Genomic DNA, 22194 nt, shown 5'->3' with positions numbered 1-22194 from the left:
CTCTACATCTAGGTTAGTCTCTCTCTCTACATCTAGGTTAGCCTCTCTCTCTACATCTAGGTTAGCCTCTCTCTCTACATCTAGGTTAGCCTCTCTCTCTACATCTAGGTTAGCCTCTCTCTCTACATCTAGGTTAGCCTATCTCTCTACATCTAGGTTAGTCTCTCTCTCTACATCTAGGTTAGTCTCTCTCTCTACATCTAGGTTAGTCTCTCTCTCTACATCTAGGTTAGCCTCTCTCTCTACATCTAGGTTAGTCTCTCTCTCTACATCTAGGTTAGCCTCTCTCTCTACATCTAGGTTAGCCTCTCTCTCTACATCTAGGTTAGCCTCTCTCTCTACATCTAGGTTAGTCTCTCTCTCTACATCTAGGTTAGCCTCTCTCTCTCTACATCTAGGTTAGCCTCTCTCTCTACATCTAGGTTAGCCTATCTCTCTACATCTAGGTTAGTCTCTCTCTCTACATCTAGGTTAGTCTCTCTCTCTACATCTAGGTTAGTCTCTCTCTCTACATCTAGGTTAGTCTCTCTCTCTACATCTAGGTTAGTCTCTCTCTCTACATCTAGGTTAGTCTCTCTCTCTCTACATCTAGGTTAGTCTCTCTCTCTACATCTAGGTTAGCCTCTCTCTCTACATCTAGGTTAGTCTCTCTCTCTACATCTAGGTTAGCCTCTCTCTCTACATCTAGGTTAGCCTCTCTCTCTACATCTAGGTTAGTCTCTCTCTCTACATCTAGGTTAGCCTCTCTCTCTCTACATCTAGGTTAGCCTCTCTCTCTACATCTAGGTTAGCCTATCTCTCTACATCTAGGTTAGTCTCTCTCTCTACATCTAGGTTAGTCTCTCTCTCTACATCTAGGTTAGTCTCTCTCTCTACATCTAGGTTAGTCTCTCTCTCTACATCTAGGTTAGTCTCTCTCTCTACATCTAGGTTAGTCTCTCTCTCTCTACATCTAGGTTAGTCTCTCTCTCTACATCTAGGTTAGCCTCTCTCTCTACATCTAGGTTAGCCTCTCTCTCTACATCTAGGTTAGTCTCTCTCTCTACATCTAGGTTAGTCTCTCTCTCTACATCTAGGTTAGCCTCTCTCTCTACATCTAGGTTAGTCTCTCTCTCTACATCTAGGTTAGTCTCTCTCTCTACATCTAGGTTAGCCTCTCTCTCTACATCTAGGTTAGCCTCTCTCTCTACATCTAGGTTAGTCTCTCTCTCTACATCTAGGTTAGTCTCTCTCTCTCTACATCTAGGTTAGTCTCTCTCTCTACATCTAGGTTAGTCTCTCTCTCTACATCTAGGTTAGTCTCTCTCTCTACATCTAGGTTAGCCTCTCTCTCTACATCTAGGTTAGCCTCTCTCTCTACATCTAGGTTAGTCTCTCTCTCTCTCTACATCTAGGTTAGCCTCTCTCTCTACATCTAGGTTAGCCTCTCTCTCTACATCTAGGTTAGCCTCTCTCTCTACATCTAGGTTAGTCTCTCTCTCTACATCTAGGTTAGTCTCTCTCTCTACATCTAGGTTAGTCTCTCTCTCTACATCTAGGTTAGTCTCTCTCTCTCTACATCTAGGTTAGCCTCTCTCTCTACATCTAGGTTAGCCTCTCTCTCTACATCTAGGTTAGCCTCTCTCTCTACATCTAGGTTAGTCTCTCTCTCTCTCTACATCTAGGTTAGCCTCTCTCTCTACATCTAGGTTAGCCTCTCTCTCTACATCTAGGTTAGCCTCTCTCTCTACATCTAGGTTAGTCTCTCTCTCTACATCTAGGTTAGTCTCTCTCTCTCTACATCTAGGTTAGCCTCTCTCTCTACATCTAGGTTAGCCTCTCTCTCTACATCTAGGTTAGCCTCTCTCTCTACATCTAGGTTAGCCTCTCTCTCTACATCTAGGTAAGGCTCTACTGCGTGATTACGAAACCAAGCCGCATTTCTCGGAGACGCTCTCTGATTGGCCAACGCCTGTTTCTACACTGGTTAAGCTTAGGCACTCTTCGAAGTTGGTTAGGTTAGAGTTTGTCTTAGAGCATGGCGATAGAACGCCAGGTAGTTTGCAGGCTGTTTGGCGTGGAAATGGGCAAAGACACAGCTCGTCACGAATTGGGCAAACGCGTCAGTGGCCAATCAGAGAGCGTCAGTCAGTGCCAATCAGAGAGCGTCTCCGAGAAATGCGGCTTGGTTTCGTAAGCACGCGGCTCTACTTACAAGCTTCAAATGCTGCCATAGTAGTCAATACCAAAATCAGCATTTGAATGGTTTGTCTTTTTTTGTTCGTTTTTTGTTGTTGCTTTTTGTATCACTCCCCAAATGCTGCCTGCATCAGCATAATAACTAGTTTATAGAAACAATAATCCAACATTAATTTTGAAAAATGGTCATTCTCAGGCGAGGACATTTAGGACATTTACTCTGCGTGTGGGAAGAATGAAGCTATCGCTATTTGCCAATCATTACTACTGAAGCAGGGGGAAGAACGCATGATGTGAGGGAAGGACATCTGCCAGACAGTGGGGGAAGACCTTAGACTGCAGTCCATATCGCTGGAGGCAAGTTCCAGCGTGAGACGAACCATTCAGACACTGAATCATCATATGTCATCATTTCCACTGACCAGGCACACAGAGACACTATTACACTAAATACCACTCAGATAAGGAGAGGGGGGAGGGAGGGAGAGAGAGAGAGAGAGAGAGAGAGAGAGAGAGAGAGAGAGAGAGAGAGAGAGAGAGAGAGAGAGAGAGAGAGAGAGAGAGAGAGAGAGAGAGAGAGAGAGAGAGAGAGAGAGAGAGAGGCGAAGATAAACTCTGTAGACCCCGTTTAGAAAACACCACCATCAAAGAAATAATGGAATCCTGATCAGGATCCTGGTGAAGAGCGTAGAGTTCTGGTAGAAGGAGCCTTTGATCAAATAAGAGAGGCCTCTTTCTTCCAACATGGCGGCCTCTTTCTTCCAACATGGCTGCATTGGTTACCACTTTCAAACGAAAATGGCTAACTTCTGTAAAGTAGGTCAAATATTGGAAAGGTTGTGCTCGTTGGCTTGTTGACCAAGATATATTTCTCATATATCATCAACCCATAGCAACTATAGTTTTGCACATAATAGCAACCGTTGTGTCTTCCAACCTGGAGGAAGAACAGGCCTTCTGACCATGAAAGACCTCTATTGATTATTCATACACCTCATCTCAGATAGAGCCACAAACAGCGTAGCCATATAGACAAGACTGTTCTATGCACTAATCTAATTCTGTGCACTAGAATTCCTTCAGGCTTACTATGGCTCAGTGTTAGGGCTGCAAAATATCCCGGGAATATTCAAAGGTGGAAACTTCCCATAGGAATGAATGGGAATAATATGGGAATTAACAAGAATATTATGGAAATGAACGGGAATAAAATATAAATATATAGGGGGTTATTTGCACAGGCTGTATCTACCACCGTCATTATGCAGATAGAAACATAAACCTGTTACAAGATCATAAAAAGACAAGACAAGACCACCCGCATTTCATTGTATACTCGTATGCCGTGACAAATAAAACTCTGGACTTGACTTGACTTGATAAACGGATACAATTGCAAACCGTTCTATGAGTCATGCATTGAACTTTCATTTTAACCTGCTTGAATTGCCTATACTGTACAAAGTCTGAACTCTATACTCAGTTTTTATACCCATCTACTGCCATCACTGCCTACAAGCTCCTTGCGGTGTAATCATAACTACAGTTATGATTATGTTATATGGCAGTCTATCCATATAATATATCTGCATATATTCCTGCTTATATATAGACCAGCGGGGGGAGAAAATGAATGAATGTGAATGAGAGCCTTGACATTAAGTGGTTGTAGCTACGGCTGTGGGGGTGCTGGAGACATGATCCAATAGACTTTTATATACGCCTGAGTCTCCTGAACACGGAGAGACCAGTCGATCGGCACTTTCTCGGGCCGAGCTATAGTCACTTTTCCGCACCTGCTCCCAAACTCTGTATGCGCAGATTGATAAACCTAGAACCTACCTCCTCAAAGCCCCCAGGACTAAGCTGCACTCCATGGGCGATCGAGCCTTCTGCTCTGCCGCACCCAGACTTTGGAATGCTCTCCCCATCCACCATTCATTTTATTATTATTTTTTTATTTATTTTACTTTTAGGTTCTTCCATTTCACTGGTTGTTAGTCTTTTTAATTGTTTTTATTCATTTTAAATTGTTTTATTCATTTAACTTTTGTCTATATCTCCTGTAGCACTCTGAGATTCTCACAAATATAAAGTGCGGTACAAATTGAATCCATTATTATTATTATTATTATTATTATTATTATTATTATTATTATTATTATTATTATTATTATTATTATTATTATTATTATTATTATTATTATTATTATTATTATTATTATTATTATTATTATTATCTCTGGGCAATCCAGAGAGACTCCGTGGGCAATCTGCATGCAGAGTTCGTGAGTAGGTGCGGAAAAGTGACTATAGCTCGGCCGAGAAAGTGCCGCTCGACTTGGGACTGGTCTCCCCGTGTTCAGAAATTATACTTAAGTGAAAGTATGGGTACCGTCTCAAAATCGGACTCAAGTAAAAGTCAAAGTATCTGGCTAAAAACACACTTGAGTAAAAGTCAAAAAGTCCTACTTTTAAATGTACTTAAGCACTAAAAAGTCAAAGTACTTTTTTTTTTTGGAAAGGGATAGACCAGGGGTTTCAAACTCATTCCATCGTGGGCCAAGTTTTCATTATAACTACACGTTGATTGCACCAGGTGAGTTAGTTGAAGAGGTGAGCCAATTAGTGAAATCATTTAGGCAAGGCTGGAATGAAGCCAAGCAGACACTCTGCCCACAATGGAATGTGTTCTGCGATAGACCATGCTGAAATGAAAGAACAGAGGACACTTTTTTTGCATTAAAATTATTTAATGCACTTCTCCATTGAAGGTAAACTAAAAACATGGACGGCATTCACATCACAGCATGAATAATATCACAATATTAAAAACAGAATGGTGTATCCTGAATAATATCACAATATTAACCACAGCATACTGGATTATCCTGAATAATATCACAATGTTAAAGGCAGAATACTGGAGTACCCTCGAATAATATCACAATATTAAAGACAGAATACTGGAGTACCCTGGAATAATATCACAATATTAAAGACAGAATACTGGAGTACCCTGAATAATATCACAATATTAAAGACAGAATACTGGAGTACCCTGGAATAATAACACAATATTAAAGACAGAATACTAGAGTACCCTGGAATAATATCACAATATTAAAGACAGAATATTGGAGTACCCTGGAATAATATCACAATATTAAAGACAGAATACTGGAGTACCCTGAATAATATCACAATATTAAAGACAAAATACTGGAGTACCCTGAATAATATCACAATATTAACCACAGCATAATGCGGATCTGACTGTCTATTCTTCTGCTAGCAGGTGTTTAATCAAAGATCCCCGCTTTCTAGTGTTGCACAAGGACCAATCAGCATGGGTATGGGCGGGCTCATTTTCCATTGATGGGGATTTGATTGGCTGTTTACCTGCGGTCACAGGATTAATAACGTTAACGTTAGTTCGGCCAGATAAACAATTACATATACTAATTAAAATGGTTGGACCTGTGAGATTTGTACTTTGTACTTTGTAGGTCTGCATTTTAAATGTAAGGAGTAAAAAGTATGTTTTTTTTTTCTCTGAAATGTAATGGAGTAAAAGTACAAAGTACACAAACCTAATAATACTCGAGTAAAGTACAAATCCCCCAAAACAGTACTTAAGTATTGTAACAAAGTACAATCACTCAAGTACTTTACACCCCTCAGGTGTATAAAGGTCTATTGGATCATGTCTCCAGCGCCCCCACAGCCGTAGCTACAACCACTTAATGTCAAGGCTCTCATCAACATTCATTCATTTTCTCCCCCCGCTCTCTCTCTCCCATGAGCTCAATGTAACGTGGAAGTGCCGTGGTCTATATACACACACAATGTATATACTATATAGCATATATCCCCTACCTACTCTTATTAGTGTTCATAATAATACTGTATACATTAGCATATTTACTCAGTAGCATCATCATATATTCCATTTAATCACTTGTTTACACACTGTATATTGCTCTGCACTTTACTGTCAACTTCTTTTCATTGTACTGCACTTGTGCTGCACTATGAGAATACATTTTAATTAGGGAGGCTTTTTTACCCATATCCGATATAGGCCTACCGATATTGTCCAACTTTCCGATACCGATATCAACCGATACCGATATGCGGGGTTTCCCCCCCCAAAAAACGGAATCATTTCAGGTAATTAACATTACATATCTCTTGTCGTGGAATGAACACAACATTATGCATACTTTTGACAATAAATAAAATAAGAATTTGTTGTTACTTGCTTGCCTGGGTAAATAAAGGTTAAATAAATGTAAGAAATATGAAGAGTGCTGTGTGTATGTGATGGAGGAGAGATATGTTAAAGCTTCATATGTTTCAAGTTCGTTTATTATTTTGTCAGAACAAAATACAGAATACTTCAGGGTTCGAAATTAACGGGGGCTGAATGAATGATGAATGAATGAATGAATGAATGAATGAATGAATGAATGAATGAATGAATGAATGAAAACTTTATTAACAGATTGCAGAATGGGTACAGTACAGTACAGCTCAATACATACAATTGTTAAGGGGATGCAGACCAGAGAAAGACTTTCGTCTTGTTTACATCAGGGTCCCCCATTTTCAATTCATCATAACATATATGACATACATGACATACAGATAGACAGTACTGCTACATCTATACATTTATGACATACCAGATTTGCAATTACAGTACTGTTTGTGATACAAAAAGAGTCCAGAAAGAAAAGAGTATATACATTAGGCGTAGAAACTGTACATTGGATTGGGTAGGTGGGGGTGGGGGGGGACTGTACATTGGAGGTGGTTGGGTGGGTGGGGGGGTGGGGGGGGGGTTGGGTAGGAGTGGCGGGGGGGGGGGTGGGGTAGGAGGGGTGGGTGGGGGCAGGGCCGCCTCAGGGGGTGTGCGAGCAGTGCGGTCGCACAGGGCCTCGCGGGAAGGGGGGCCTCGCAAAAAAAAAAAAAAAAAAAATTATTATTAATTTTTTTTATTATTTTTTTTTATTTATTTTTTATTTTTTTGCGAGGCCCCCCTTCCCGCGAGGCCCTTTTTCATCACAGACCTAAAATCTAGTTTTGCTTATATGCTTATATATTTCACATTAGACACGTTTGTAGAATGTGTCTGACTTGTTCCTGGGTCTGCAGTCCTGCAGACATACTCACTATTGGAGCTCAGCCTCTGGGGTTCTGCAGCAGCATTGGTTTCAACGAAGGGAGTGGTTTTACTTACATCATGTGTAGACAGTGTAGTACGCCGGCGTGGCAGCGTGAGTCAGCTGCGCTTGACTATTTCGCGTGCAGCTTTTGACTATGCTTAGTTATGCCAGCCAAGACGAAGAAAGAGGTCGGTCATTATCAGTCGGTCGGTCACCAAGGAACGTTGACGAAAGGCCTCTCGCTAGCGGGACAAATGGCCGGAGCCTTGTCATGGTATAGCCATGATGTCGGCTAGTAGCTAGCTTAGCTAAATGCTAACTAGCGTTAGCTAACCTATTCAGAGGAGCGAGGCGAGGCGAGTGGATGTCTTTTCAAAAGAAGGAGAAGAGAACTTGTGAGCAGATAAATCTGTTAGGCAGCAATACGCCGAAAGGTGTCCAGTCTGCCGGAAAGTACTTGAAGAAGAAGAAGAAGAAATTACACCGTGGGGCCAAGAAAGTCTCCTTCCACGTTGATACTGCGTTATGGTGAGTCAACCTATGAAGATTATATACCCGCCGTGGACCTGACCCTATCTCTCTTTCTCTCTCTCTGGAGCCAAACTGGTCGACTAGCTAATACTACTAGTAGCTAACGGTGTGTGCCTGGTGAGTGAGAGCACCTGGCTGTATGCAGCTACATACAGCCAGGTGCCTGATTGAGCTAACTGTTAGCCAGTTAGCTGTTTAGCGTCAGCTGGGAACGTTCGTTTGATGCTATCAGTTAGCCTTGAGAATAGCAGGCCCTTTGACAGAAGATGTAGTCGGGCCTGCACCATGACAAGGCTCTGGCCATAGCTTTTTGTCCCGCCAGCGAGAGGCCTTTCGTCAACGTGGAGACCTGTGTTGCGGCCTTTCGCCCTGCGTTCCTCGTGCAGGTAACTAAGATTAATGAAAATGTCATGACATTACCCCACTCTTCCTTCCTTCCCCTCCCGAATGTTTTGTTAATAACGATGTTTTTTTCCAGGCAAAACATATGCTACTTCACAACATTTGGAGATACGACATGTGCTGTGTGTGAATGGTCGTTTGTGTAGCTTGGGTAGCGTTGGGCCATTGGCCAAAGCTGTGTGTGGCCTGGTGTCACAGTACCTGGCTAGCCTATTTAGCTGATGTCGGCCATTGGCTCCTTGCTGCTTTGGTTTCTCTGGTATACCCTCTTCTTGATGGATTTAAGTGTTGATCTTTGTCCTTTTGAATCTGTCATACATGCTCTAGTCTCTCTCTAACACACACACACATGACAAACACACATGTTCTCTCTCTCTCTCTCTCTTTCTAACACACACAGTCTGCCTATGGCGGCCTTTCTCGATGGCTAGGCTGTGCTCAAGGATCTTCAGTCACAGTGCTCAGGTATTCTGCCACTGTGTACTCTCTGTTTAGGGCCAAATAGCATTTCAATTTCTTTCCAATGTGTCTCTCTCTCTCTCTCTCTCTCTCTCTCTCTCTCTCTCTTGGATTTAAGTGTTGATCTTTGTCCTTTTGAATCTGTCATACATGCTCTAGTCTCTCTCTAACACACACACACATGACAAACACACATGTTCTCTCTCTCTCTCTCTCTCTTTCTAACACACACAGTCTGCCTATGGCGGCCTTTCTCGATGGCTAGGCTGTGCTCAAGGATCTTCAGTCACAGTGCTCAGGTATTCTGCCACTGTGTACTCTCTGTTTAGGGCCAAATAGCATTTCAATTTCTTTCCAATGTGTGTCTCTCTCTCTCTCTCTGTACACTGTATATTGACTGTAGAACGGGAGCTCTCTCTCGCTCTCTCTTTTGCTATATGTTGACTGTATCATGCCCCGCCTCGGGCAGCGCTATTATTTAAGAATATGTTGACTGTATATAAAAAAAAATAAATAAAAAAAAAATATATATATATATATATATAATTTTATTTTTAATTTTTTTTTACCTTTGGGGGGGGGGGGGGGGGGGGGGGCCCTCGCGTTAAATCTCGCACAGGGCCTCGCATTTCTCCCAGGCGGCCCTGGGTGGGGGACACTGTACAACTGTACAAACAACACTGTACATTGGATTATTGACAAGACCATACTTGGTAATTTACTGTACATTAGAGGGGGTTGTGTTCGGACATTTACAGAGGCCAGTTTCGAGTTGCAGTCTCCCTTAGGTGTTTTTTGAGAGTGTTTTTGAAAGTGGGTAGTGATTCACACTCCTTTACAGCTTTGGGTAGGGCGTTCCACATTGATGTGGCATAATTGCGAAACATGTTTAGTCCCTTGTTTGAGCCGAATCTGGGTTTAACATGATTTGTGGAGCTCCCTCTGGTGTTGTGATCGTGGTATTCACTGACCTTTGGGAAGTATTTTGTCATGTACATGGGTACCTTGGTCGTGTAGTGTATCTTGTAGACCAGGCCCATTGCAAGTTGCTGTACTCTGTCGTCTACTCTAAGCCATCCTAGGTTGTCAAAGTGGGCAGGGGTGAGGTGGGTTCTAGGAGTAAGGTCAAGCAGTAGTCTGACCAGTTTGTTTTGAGATGTTTGTAATTTTGTTTTTAGCGCCTTTGAGGTGCTTTGGTACCATGAGGTGCAAGCATAGTCGTAGTACCCTTGAATGAGTGCTCCTGCTAGAGTCTTCAGGGTATTCTTGTTTACCAGTGAGGAGATCCGGTACAAGAATCGAGTTCGTTGGTTGACTTTTTTTATTACATTGGATGCCATTTTGTCACAGGAAAGATTTGCCTCTAGGATGGAACCCAGGTAGGTAATATCTTCTTTCCTTGTGACAATATTGTCACCCACTGTAACTGAGAAGCCGTCGGTCTTGCTGAGTTTGTTATTTGAACCGAAGAGAATGGACTCTGTTTTGCCCATGTGTAATGATAGTTTGTTATCAGCGAGCCATATGCAGATTTTGCCTAGTTCTGAGCTGAGGGTTTTTTCAACCTGTAACTTGTTCTTGTCAGAGACCAGCAGGGCTGAGTCGTCCGCAAACAGGAACAAGTTGCAGTCACAAGCTGACGACATGTCATTTGCATAAATTAGGAACAGTAGCGGACCTAGTATGCTTCCTTGTGGAACACCACAGTTTACTGTGAGGGGGGGGGATAGGGTACCGTTTACCTCCACCATCTGCTCTCTCCCCTCCAGGTAGGATTGCATCCAGCTCACTGATAGACTATCAAAACCAATTGCTTTTAGCTTGTCACCAATTGCTTTTAGCTTGTCAATCAGAATGGTGTGATTGACAGTGTCGAAGGCCTTTTGTAGGTCCAGCATGACCATGCCGCAGTATTTGCCCACGTCCACCTCTTGTTTGATGTGGTCGTTTAAATAGAGAAGGCATGTGTCAGTGGAGTGGGATGTTCTGAAGCCAGATTGGAATTCGTAGATTAGATTTTTTTCCGCAAGGTATTTTTCGACCTGTTCGTATACAATTTTTTCCATGACTTTTCCATGACTTCGGGCTTGGGGCATAATGCCCTTGAAAATGGACAAAATGCCCTCGAAAATCAGTTAAGGGGGGCACAAAATGCCCCCAACAGTTTACTAATTATATATATATATTTATCCGGTAATGGCGCGTCTGTGTATCGTACCGTTCAGATGACGCGCAAATAAAAAAAATTCATTTGGCGGAGGTGAGCACTGGCTGCTGCAGCACTGCAGCTGAGCCAGGTGCTAGTCAGTTTGTGTACAAATGGCAAGCACAATCTAAATCAATCTTCATTACGACTTTAAAAACATAGCCATTAACATTACATAGGCATACACACATCTTGCCATAGCGTTAGCAGTTTGTACAAAACAACGCACGTTTTAACTATAGAATCAGCCCGCGAGGTAATACAGTCAACGAAATGTTACCGTAGCTACTAGCTAGCAGAGAAGGAAATGGGAGTCTGAGAGGCGGGGTGTTTAAAGACAATGATAGGCATTTATTCAACATCCAAGAAGGCTAACATACAACTGTGTTTTACTAACTCCAACCGGGACTATTGCCGCTTTCCCACTGCATGCCATCACCTCCTAACGTTACCGGAGCTACCGGAGCTGATAATAACATTGCCTGAGCTGAAGGTGCGTGACACTAAAATGTCCGTGGGGACCCGGCGCCAACCCATAGATAGTTCCAACTCACCGAATTACGTAATCCACCACAGTTGCACTCAATATTTAAATAATGTTAGTCTAAATAAATGTAGACAGATACATAATAATTTCAAGCAGAACACGAATCTTTCCATTAAGAACTGACAATCAGGGAATTTAAACATGGTTGACATTGTTTTTTTGTGTTTATATTAAAGAAAGGAAAGTCTAGTGCTGGCTGAGCATAGTTTGTTTGCACTAAGTTAATACTACAAATGTAGCCTATATTTTTCAGTCAGTTCGGTCTTTGTGTGCCAAACATTATTTAAGGCTGTAAACACTAACACTGTAAACTTTTTTATTTTTTTTTAATAAATGAGAAGCATGTTTAGATTTGAGTGTTAAATTTTTTTTTATAAAAATTTACGTATATCGAACCAAACTGAAAACCGTGACCCCAAAACCGTGATACGAACCGAACCGTCCATTTTGTGAACCGTCCCACCCCTACCGTTTATCATAAAAATTCAGTGCCCCCGAAATAAAAAAAAAGCCCCCGAAAATCAATTAAGGGGGGCAAAAAAAGCCCTTGAAATTTTTTTTTAATTTCTAACCCTGGAATACTTCATAATGAAATGCTTGTTTCTGTATGAGCCCCTGAGAGTGTGCTATACATACAGTAAAAAGAAAGTAAGTACAAAAGAATTAAGAAGTAAAAAGTAGGTAAAGTCAATAATACATATACAGAGTAAAATGAGTAAACAGTGAGGTAGAATGCAGAGGTACAAAACTTGCCATAAGACATCATCTTAATATTTCCCCCCAAGTTCACTATTATAAGCTAAGATTTCATTTTTAATTGGGCATCATTTCTCAAATTCTTGAGCTTAACTTCCCATGGAAAATGTCCACAAAAGAAGTGTATGGAAATTTACAGTAAGGTTTCCCATCTTTTTTACAAGCCGACTCTAAGCAGACTTTGGCCCCGGACACTCTTCTGTTTACGGCCCCAACTGTTCCCTGACCCCTTGACCCCTTGACCCCTGGCCCGATGTGACACGGCTGTTTCCCCATGCGTCACATGTATATTCCATTACACCTAAAGGGGGCGGTATTCCACCAAAACTTTTAGATTGTAATTCCACAATAAAATCCACAAAATCTTATCTTTGGCAAGAGGAGAAAACTCAAATGTGCCTAAGCATAGCGTGCAGGGGTCCACAGATCTGGAGCGAGCTCGACGAGAGTCTGAAACTGTCCAGATCCATCTCCACCTTCAAGAAATCACTGAAAGAGGAATTGCTCAAATCATATCTCTAAATAGAATCCATACTTAGGAATATTAATTGTCTGTATTTATGTATCTATGTTGTACTGTATGTTTGTTAGTAGGTAGGTGTGTAAGCCTACCCACGTTGTATGTTTTTGTTTGTTTATATTTTGTTTATATTTGTGATCAGGCTCCCGCCAAAAGCTTTAAATAGCTTCTTGGGAGACCTGGCAGACGCACACAATCTCGACGATGATGTTCTCACATGAAAATATGTATATGTAATATATCGTGTGTGTGTGTGTGTGTGTGTGTGTGTGTGTGTGTGTGTGTGTGTGTGTGTGTGTGTGCGTGTGTGTGTATAAATTCATTCATTCATTCATTCATTCATTCATTCATTCATTCATTCATTCAATAGTAGACATTTCCCTAAAATGTGCCGAGATTATTTCTCTTCTTTGACTTGACTTGGTGGTTGAAATGTGTTTTTATGACGTCATGTTCCAGTCTTTCACGGGCAGAGCAAGTCAGCCCCGTCACAGTGCATGTCCCTTACTCTGCTTATTACAGCTCAAAGCTCGGAAAATAACACAAATATGTTGTCAAAATGTCTACTTTTGCAGGAAATAACCTAAAAGTCACGTTCAGTGGAATACCCCTTTAGGTGCTATACCAGCCTGTCGAGCTGGAATTCTAGAAAGATTTCTCAAGATCTCAAATTCCTGAAGATTTTTTTTTTCTTTTTTACAGAACAGGCAACAAAGACAAGGCATTCAACACCTGGCTGGCGTGTTGACTCTCTGCACACGCGTGTGTGTGTGTGTGTGTGTGTGTGTGTGTGTGTGTGTGTGTGTGTGTGTGTGTGTGTGTGTGTGTGTGTGTGTGTGTGTGTGTGTGTGTGTGTGTGTGTGTGTGTGTGTGTATAAGTCAGAGTCAACAGACAGGCAAACCGTGACTCATAAAAAAGCAGCACTAAATCTCTCTCTCTCTCTCTCTCTCTATCTCTCTCTCTCAATTCAATTCAATTCAATTCAAAAATCAATCTTTATTGGTATGACATTTCACAAATGTTGCCAAAGCACAATTATGACATAAACAACATAACAATATAAGATCAAAGAAATTAAAGTAAATAAAGGAGATCTCTCTCTCTCTCTAAAATGTAAACTGCAAATAAAGTAGGGCATAGTTTTACGCAGAACTGAACAGTCATTGTAAAACGCTGCACTGCACGTCACAGTAAACCAAAGCCCCCTGATGCAGGACCTCGAGGAGAGACCAGAGCAGAGACCAGACGAGAGACCAGGGGAGAGACCAGAGGAGAGACCAGAGGAGAGACCAGGGGAGAGACCAGAGCAGAGACCAGACCAGAGACCAGACCAGAGGAGAGACCAGATGAGAGACCAGAGGAGAGACCAGGGGAAAGACCAGAGGAGAGACCAGAGGAGAGACCAGGGGAGAGACCAGAGCAGAGACCAGACGAGAGACCAGAGGAGAGACCAGGGGAGAGACCATAGGAGAGACCAGAGGAGAGACCAGGGGAGAGACCAGAGCAGAGACCAGACCAGAGACCAGAGGAGAGACCAGGGGAGAGACCAGAGAGACCAGAGGAGAGACCAGGGGAGAGACCAGAGCAGAGACCAGACCAGCGACCAGAGGAGAGACCAGAGGAGAGACCAGAGGAGAGACCAGACCAGAGACCAGAGGAGAGACCAGAGGAGAGACCAGGGGAGAGACCAGACCAGAGGCCAGGGGAGAGACCAGAGGAGAGACCAGAGGAGAGACCAGAGGAGAGACCAGAGGAGAGACCAGAGGAGAGACCAGACCAGAGGCCAGAGGAGAGACCAGAGGAGAGACCAGAGGAGAGACCAGACCAGAGACCAGAGGAGAGACCAGAGGAGAGACCAGACGAGATACCAGAGGAGAGACCAGACCAGAGGCCAGAGGAGAGACCAGAGGAGAGACCAGAGGAGAGACCAGACCAGAGACCAGAGGAGAGACCAGAGGAGAGACCAGACGAGAGACCAGAGATACCAGAGGAGAGACCAGGGGAGAGACCAGAGAGAGACCAGAGGAGAGACCAGAGAGAGACCAGAGGAGAGACCAGAGGAGAGACCAGAGGAGAGACCAGGGGAGAGACCAGAGAGAGACCAGAGGAGAGACCAGAGAGAGACCAGGGGAGAGACCAGACCAGAGGCCAGGGGAGAGACCAGAGGAGAGACCAGAGCAGAGACCAGAGGAGAGACCAGACCAGAGGCCAGGGGAGAGACCAGGGGAGAGACCAGGGGAGAGACCAGAGAGAGACCAGAGGAGAGACCAGACCAGAGGCCAGGGGAGAGACCAGAGGAGAGACCAGAGGAGAGAGAGACCAGAGGAGAGACCAGAGGAGAGACCAGACCAGAGGAGAGACCAGACCAGAGACCAGAGGAGAGACCAGACCAGAGGAGAGACCAGAGGAGAGACCAGACCAGAGGAGAGACCAGAGGAGAGACCAGACCAGAGGAGAGAGAGACCAGAGACCAGAGGAGAGAGATACCAGATGAGAGAGAGACCAGAGGAGAGACCAGAGGAGAGACCAGACCAGAGGAGAGACCAGACCAGAGGAGAGAGAGACCAGAGACCAGAGGAGAGAGAGACCAGATGAGAGAGAGACCAGAGGAGAGACCAGAGGAGAGACCAGACCAGAGGAGAGACCAGACCAGAGGAGAGAGAGACCAGAGACCAGAGGAGAGACCAGAGGAGAGAGAGACCAGAGGAGAGAGAGACCAGAGGAGAGAGAGACCAGAGGAGAGACCAGAGGAGAGACCAGAGGAGAGACCAGAGGAGAGGAGAGACCAGAGGAGAGGAGAGACCAGACCAGAGGAGAGACCAGAGGAGAGACCAGACCAGAGACCAGGGGAGAGAGAGACCAGACCAGAGACCAGAGGAGAGAGACCAGGGGAGAGACCAGACCAGAGGAGAGACCAGACCAGAGGAGAGACCAGAGGAGAGACCAGGCCAGAGGAGAGACCAGAGGAGAGACCAGAGGAGAGACCAGAGGAGAGACCAGAGGAGAGACCAGAGGAGAGACCATACCAGAGACCAGGGGAGAGAGACCAGACCAGAGACCAGAGGAGAGAGACCAGGGGAGAGACCAGACCAGAGGAGAGACCAGACCAGAGGAGAGACCAGAGGAGAGACCAGAGGAGAGACCAGAGGAGAGACCAGAGGAGAGACCAGACCAGAGGAGAGACCAGAGGAGAGACCAGAGGAGAGACCAGAGGAGAGACCAGAGGAGAGACCAGACCAGAGGAGAGACCAGACCAGAGACCAGGGGAGAGAGAGACCAGACCAGAGACCAGAGGAGAGAGACCAGAGGAGAGAGACCAGGGGAGAGACCAGACCAGAGGAGAGACCAGACCAGAGGAGAGACCAGAGGAGAGACCAGAGGAGAGACCAGGTCAGAGGAGAGACCAGAGGAGAGACCAGGCCAGAGGAGAGACCAGAGGAGAGACCAGAAGGTCCCGGCTGCGGGGCTAAAAGTAAAGCCTGACCCGAGCGACCGGAGCATCGCTCACAACTGAAATCTGACCCCGGCTTCAATATCAAACAGGTGGAAGAAGAACATCTTACCCCGAAACTTTGTCGCGTCCATCAGCTGTTTGCATGAGATCAGCAGCGTTGAAATAGTGGCACCGTGTAGCAGCACTGCAGACGGTAGTAGAAGATCAAGATCCGCACGAATATATGTTTCCTACAGATTATCCGGATGTTTTAAAAAAAAAATCGCCTATTTGTAAGTAAATCCCACGAGAAAATCCGTGCGCGAGAGAAGCGCGTTCCAGTAGCCAGCTCAGCTCCGAGGTCGCCCCTTGTTGTAACGAAACACGGAGAACTCCAACTGTGTGTAGAGAGAAAAAAGTAAACTTTTTTTACCAATCAAATGTTTCAGAAAAGCGACACACACACACAAAAAAGCTCGTCCTTCTTTATAAATCCATATCTCGGTGCTAATAGACTAATAGTCTTCTTCAGAGGCTGCTGCTCTGACAGACTGGATCAGACGAATGTTGTTACGGTCGGGGACGCTCCACGGCGCACACACTGAAGCTCTGTGGGCCAGCCCCGCCCTCCGATCACTCTCTGCGTGGCTTGAGATAACACGCACACACACACACACACACACACAGTCTCTGCGTGGCTTGAGATAAGATAACACACACACACACACACACACACACACACACTGAAGCTCTTGAGATAACAAACCGAAGGCCATTAGTCAGATCAGATCAGATGAAGTTTGATCACACAAACACACACACACACACTGACACACATACACACACACGCACACACACACACGCACACACATACACACACACACGTACACACACACACGCACACACACGTACAAGCTGAAGATGGGTTACTTCCTTATTGTTGTTTTGACCAAAACTCACCAAACCTTTTATTAGATTTATTTTCATTTAATCTCTTAATTTCTACTTATTATTAGATTATACTTATGAATGAATGAATGAATGAATGAATGAATGAATGAATGAATGAATGAATGAATGAATTAATTAATTAATTAATGAAAACTTTATTAACAGATTGCAGAATGGGTACAATACAGTACGGCTCAATACACACAATTGTTAAGGGGATGCAGACCTGAGAAAGACGTTTGTCTTGTTTCCATCAGGGTCCCCCATTTTCAATTCATATAGACATTTATGACATACACAACATACATGACATTTATGGCATAGGGACATTATAGGTATTTAGTACTGATACATTTGTGACATAAACGGTATTCAAATATACAGTACTGTTACCCCTAGATCCTGACAGAGTATATACATATGATGGGGAGGGGACTGTACATTTGGAGGGGGTGGGTGGGTGGGAGAGAAATATCCATACGGCGGGGAGGGAATATACATGCGGTGGGGAGGAGACTGTCTATTAGGAGGTGGTGGGGGTTTTGGGCATTTACGGTGGCCAGTTTCGAATTGCAGCCTCCCGTACACTAAACTCTTTACCCTGTCTGCTTGGTTTGATTATTTTCATTCTATTTATATATATTTTTGTAATACTTATTTGTATGACTGATTACAGTTGTGGTTATTATTTGTTTATAGCACTTAGAATTGCATAAAACGTCTGTATCTCCCCCCCCCCCCCCCCCCCCCCCAATGTACAGTTTTGCTTGTTTATACAGTGTGTGTCCCCCCCCCCCCAACCACCTCCAATGTAAATTACCCAGTATGGTTGTCAATATCCCAATGTACCCAACCCCCCCCCCCACACAACCCCACCCAACCTCCTCCAATGTACAGTTTCTACGTCAAATGTATATACTCCCTTTTCTTGACTCTTTTTGTATCACAAACAGTACTGTATTTGTAAATCTGGTATGTCATAAATGTATAGATGTAGCAGTACTGTCTATCTGTATGTTGTGTATGCCATAAATGTCATGATGTCATGTATAAGTTTATAAGTTTATTTGGATCCCCATTAGCCATAGCAGTGCTGGGGCTATTCTTCCTGGGGTCCATAACACATAAAATACAGTTACAGACGTATACACTCACAACATTTACATGTCATACAGACAATTAAAACAACAATAAAAACCCTAATCAAATTCATAATACGATACAACAATATATACGCCTTATGAATTCATAATACAATACAATAATACCTACTCATAATTAATTCATAATACAATACAGCATAATATACTATTTAGCTTTTACATACATTATATAGTATATTATGCTGTATTGTATTATGAATTAATTATGAGTAGGTATGTCGTGTATGTCATAAATGTCACTATGAATTGAAAATGGGGGACCTTGATGTAAACAAGACGAAAGTCTTTCTCTGGTCTGCATCCCCTTAACAATTGTGTGTATTGAGCCGTACTGTATTGTACCCATTCTGCAATCTGTTAATAAAGTTTTCAATCAATCAATCAATCAATCAATCAATTGATTGGTTGGATGGTTGGTTGAATGACTGATTGGTTGATGCCATTGTTTTGGATCATTAATTAAATTAATTTTCCACATTTCAGGCTTATTAAGTTCAAGTTTCAAGTTTTGTTTTATTTGTCACACATTTGTAGATTACAGTGAAATGCTTGGTTCTGTACGAGCCTCCTGAGATTGTGCTTCATACAGTAAAAAAGTTAAAAGAATAAAGTCCAAACACAATACAAAATATACAATATACAAACTAAAGTACAACCTAATGTAACCAACAAAAATGCAAACTTTTTTAAAATGCTAAATGCAGATGTACATTTGTAAATGTGTGTGTGTATGGATGAAGACCTTGGGGGAGAAAGAGAGGGAGGGAGGGGGGGGGGGGTAGTATAGGAAATGTTATATTTGCACCAATGTACAATGTCTCACATTTCCATATATTTGGGGGGAAAAACGAACACGGAAATAAAATAAAAATGAATGAATGCAACACATCACCTCCACGTCAGGTCAGCCCTCTGCGCTTTTATCTGTGAAGCCCTCTGGTACCGGCGTCAACTGTTGTAAATGTGCCATATAAATAAAGTTGATTATGATTGATTATGATTATGATTATGATGACACAGTGTTGTTGGAGGAGAAGACGCTGACAGAGATGGTTGCTGAGGAGGAGGAGCCACTGTGGAAGCATCTAGACTAGAGCACTGGTTCTCAAACTAAGGGTCGCGACCCAAATCGGGGTCGCGGGTAGGTGACAGTGGGGTCACGTGTAACCCAGGTTCCAGATTCATAACTATTTAGTCACGGGAACATAAATAGTTAATGCCATTGAATAAGAACATAAATAGTTATTGCTATTATGAAAAGAACATAAGTAGTTAATATTATTGGGTACCAAGTCCTTTGAATTACAGCACTGCCCTTTAATTTACTTCATGACGCGAGATAGATATCACGACAGCCACGCCTTGCTTTACAGCAGGTGAATCTGCACTACGTGAGACACACGGCATCCACGGAGATGACGCAGCTGATCGTTGCTGCTGCCGAGATGAAAGAGTGTGATAAAAACAGTTATCAAACAGTTATAAAAGATTCCCCCGCAGTTGCAAAACCGAAGAAGCGTTGCAGTTAAAGTAACCTGCGGTTTTGGCCAGGTTTTTAGGTTTCCCCAGCACCCCGTTCCACCCTGGGAGCAGTTCCAGACCACCCATCACCACGTGTGCCCACGCGGGGGCGAGGCGTTGTGCCGGACCGATACAAGATGGCGAGCCAACCCACTGAACCTCTGATATAGCTCAAGGCTAATGCCAGCCTGATTCGAATACCCCTGGTGCTCAACTCCTGTAGGATTGAACTGATTGAACTTGAATCATTTTTTTTTTGATCCACTTTTTCTCCCATTTTCTATATTTTCCTCCCATCCCAATTTCGTATCATCCAATTCAACCCTCCCCTGTCACGAACGCTGTTTCTTGCCTCCCACAAGCCGGCTGCAATGTGGACTAAGTCATACATAGCACAAGTCCCCTCCGGTACTTGAGGTAACAGCAGTCGCATCTTTTCACCTGCGCAGCTCGATCTCTCAGTGTCGAGGAGTAACGCGTGGGAGGCTCACGCTGCCCCCGACACTTCCTGATTCTACTGCGCAGGCGCACCAACCGACTTGTAGGAGTCGCTTGTTCACAACGTTCGATCCCCACCCTTCAGTTTTCCCTCCCCGTAATACGGCCAATGTGTATTACTGCGGACGACCAGCTAAACTGAAAACAATGTGGAGAGCTGGATTCGAACACGCGAATCCTAGCGTCTCCACACTGGTGGCGAGTGCCTTGCCCACTACACCACCTAGCCGCCCGTTGATTAAACTTGAATCATAAGAACTTCCACGGATTGAACTGACCTATATCCCTCTGATACACAAACTGATTGAACGAGAACACAAGGACATTCCAAGGGATTCGACCCCATTCACCTTTTGTTACTTTGATATTGTATTTTGTATTTGATTTGATTTAATTTGATATATGGTTACTGATATTTCTCCTATAAGAAGGGAGACTTAAAGGGTAAATGCACCCAGTAAGATACTTGAACCACTGATGTTCTCTTGTAAAGAGGACGAGTTAAAGGGTCAATGTACCCAATAAGATACTTGAATCCCATTGATGACATTGATTATAGTTGAATCACTGATGGTTCTCCTGTAAAGAAAGAAGGTTTAAAGGGTAAATTCACCTAATAAGGTATTTGCATTCCCATAACCTAGAATATTCCATTTGGTACCTTTGTTGTGTTACACCTTCAAAGGAAGAGTTTAAAGAAGCATTTGACCTAATAAGGTATTTGCGTTCCCTGCACATTTAAAGGTTTAAATTAATATGTTTAAACATTTACCTATTGAAATGATAAACTGATATAGTGTTTACTAATGGTAAACTGATATAGAGTTTACTGACGATAAAAGGATACATCCAATATCCAACCTTGAATCTAGCTTAGCTAGAGATAACCTCAGAGACGTCTGAACCAAACCTAATGTGTTGATCCAATCAATCTACGACTTGATATCGAACTAACCCTCCTTAAAGGGGAGGTTACTGAAAGAACCTAAAAGGGATACTTCAAACAACTACTACTTTGTACTATACGTCTATATGTCTATATGTCTGTATGTCTAGCTAGCGCGCTTATTAATAAACCGGTCATTATTATAATTCTGTCTCTGGCCCACTATTCTTTTAATTGTGAATATTACTCCTCTCCTCATTCGAACCTAGAACTGTGCCCGTGGCGAACAGCTGTTACAGTAAGTGACACAAGTGCTACACGCGCATTGGCAAGTTTATTTTTGTATGTTCTGGCAACATATTCTGGCTAAATATACCTCGTATTCTGGCTAAATATGCCTCGTATTCTGGCTTAATATGCCTCGTATTCTGGCTTAATATGACCCACTCCTATCCGAGCTCCGGGAGGGTCATCAAAGAGAAGCCACCTATTCCCAGTCCTCGCTCCACAGTGGTGGAACGAACTTCCCACCAGTTAGGAGCCGAAACACCACCGATCTTTCGCCATCGACTAAAAACACACTTCTTCAATCAATATCTGAAATAAAAAAATAAAAACACTAACCTTCTTACTGTCTTCTACTATCATGCTCTCTTCCCATACTAATATGTATTTTTTTTTTTATCCACTTTTTCTCCTCTTTTTCTCCCATCCCAATTTCGCTGTGCCAATTCTTCCCTCCCCTGTCTTGAACGTTGCTCGCATATGCCCCCCCATTGGCCGGTTGTAGAGAGGATAGAAGCCTTGCATCACGTGTCCCCTCCGATACACGAGGAGGCAGCCTGTCACATCTTTTCACCTGCCAGCGCGGACTCTCGTTGGCGAGGTGTAACGTGTGGGAGGCTCACACTGCCCTCGCCACTTCCTGTCTCTGCTGTGCAGGCGTCCCCCAACCGACCTGTAGGAGTCGC

At 43.4% G+C, this 22194-nt stretch overlaps 1 long non-coding RNA gene across 1 annotated transcript in view; it reads right to left on the bottom strand.

Moving 5' to 3' along the window:
* The window catches only part of LOC311248190, a 57758-nt gene extending 41201 nt beyond the window's left edge, over positions 1–16557 (bottom strand). Inside the window, exon 1 of the long non-coding RNA XR_014620929.1 lies at positions 16335–16557. This is a non-coding gene — a long non-coding RNA (uncharacterized lncRNA). The remainder of the gene's footprint in view (positions 1–16334) is intronic.
* Positions 16558–22194: the final 5637 nt, after the last annotated feature.

This window comes from Notolepis coatsorum, assembly GCF_963971535.1.
Source record: "Notolepis coatsorum genome assembly, contig: SCAFFOLD_339, whole genome shotgun sequence".
Taxonomy (NCBI): Eukaryota; Metazoa; Chordata; class Actinopteri; order Aulopiformes; family Paralepididae; genus Notolepis; species Notolepis coatsorum.
The sequence above is the reverse complement of the archived record's forward strand: the minus strand, read 5'-3'. Positions and strand labels throughout refer to the sequence as shown.